Genomic DNA, 2,000 nt, shown 5'->3' on the forward strand with positions numbered 1-2,000 from the left:
CTAAAGAGCCTCTTGATGAAAGTGAAAGAGGAGCATGAAAAAGTTGGCTTAAAACTCAACATTCAGAAAACTAAGATCATGGCATCTGGTCCATCACTTCATGGCATATAGATGGGGAAACAGTGGAAACAGTGACTGACTTTATTTTGGGGGGCTCCAAAATCACTGCTGATGGTGACTGCAGCCATGAAATTAAAAGACTCTTGCTCCTTGGAAGAAAAGTTATGACCAACCTAGACAGCATATTAAAAAGTAGAGATATTACTTTGCCAACAAATGCTGTCTATTCAAAACTTTGGTGTTTCCCATAGTCATGTATAGATGTGAGAGTTGGACTATAAAGAAAGCTGAGTGCCGAAGAATTGATACTTTTGAACTGTGATGTTGGAGAAGACTCTTGAGAGTCCCTTGAACTGTAAGGAGATCCAACCAGACACACTTGACAGGAGACAGATCTTGCACTGTCAACAGTAAGATGATTAGTGGGGCAGGCCTTATCATGACAAACAAGCCACCTAACCAAAAGCTTCCTCTTTCAGCAGAACCAAAGCCCAAGATCCACCTATGGGCCTCCTGCTCTCTGGCCTTCTCCAGTCAGAAATTCCTGAGCCAACATGTCAAATGCAATCACCCCTCTCAGATCCTCCTGAAAACATCTGCAAGAGACCGACTCCAACCAGAAGATCCCTGCCCAGGCAATCAAAATCAGCAGCAGCAATATTCTGATCCACACAGCTGGAGTGACAAACCTGAGAGTCGAGAGGCCAAGGAAAAGCCCCAACCTTTGCTGAAAAGCCTAAGGCTGAGGAGGATTTCAAGGGCCTCTTCCTACTTATCCAAAGGACAAATGGGGTGTTCCAGGGTGCACAAGAGAATGAGGGAAGAGACCAGCACAGGCCAGGAAGTGAATCCAGAGGACACAGGCAAATTATTCATGGGGGAAGGAGTTTCAAGAATTATGAGTCAAGTATGGAGACTTTGGGCAAGGCTCGAAGGATAGATCAGGTCTCATCACACACCAGAGAACACACACAGGGGAGAAACCCTGTGTTTGCAGGGAATATGAAGCTTCAATGAGAAGTCAAGTCTCATTAAGCACCAGAGGACACACACAGGGGAGAAGCCCTATGTCTGCAGGAGTTTTGGTGAAGCTTTGGTCGGAAGTCAACTCTCATCACACACCAGAGGATACACAAGGGAGAAGCCCTGTGTTTGCAGGGAGTGTGGGCGAAGCTTCAGTAAGAAGTCAATTCTCATCACACATCAAAGGACACACACAGGGCAGAAGGCTTGTTTGCAGGGAGTGTGGGTGAAGCTTCAGTCAGAAGTCACATCTCATCACACACCAGAGGACACACACAGGGGAGAAGCCCTGTGCTTCTAGGGAGGGTGAGTGAATCATTACCAATAAACCACATCTTAGCCACAGGAGGATTACTGTAGCCACCACATACCTTAGCTCTGACGGGGCCTCAAAGGAGGTCTATGACCCATCACACTCACTAAGAGTGTGATGAGAGACTTCCCTGGTGGTCCAGTGGCTAAGACTCCACGCTCCCAATGCAAAGACCCATGTTCAATGGAACTAGGTCCCACATGCTGCAATTAAGACCTAACACAGCCAAATAAATAGTTTTTTTTAAAGAAAGAGTATGATGAGGACAGAACTAATTGATTAAATAGACTGTCCACTTTCATGACATGAGAGTAGGTAAACAGCTGAGGGTTTCTTTAGTATTCTGAAGATGTTCATGCCAGTTCCCTTCATGGTTTTTTTAACTCCTCTTCTAATAAATTTTGTCTCCAAACAAATCTGAAGCCCAGTCTACATATCTCATTCCCCCATTATTATTGAGAGCATTGGGGTCCAGTGGGAGCTGAACCCCCAGGAAGGCATAAGTCTGGAGTCAACTGACTGGACACTAGGTCACTGGATAGTCAGTTCCTGGGTTCACGAAGAGGAATCTAGGGTTTGAGACAGACTCACCAGGGAAGGGAAT

Source organism: Cervus elaphus, chromosome 9 (assembly GCF_910594005.1).
Source record: "Cervus elaphus chromosome 9, mCerEla1.1, whole genome shotgun sequence".
Taxonomy (NCBI): Eukaryota; Metazoa; Chordata; class Mammalia; order Artiodactyla; family Cervidae; genus Cervus; species Cervus elaphus.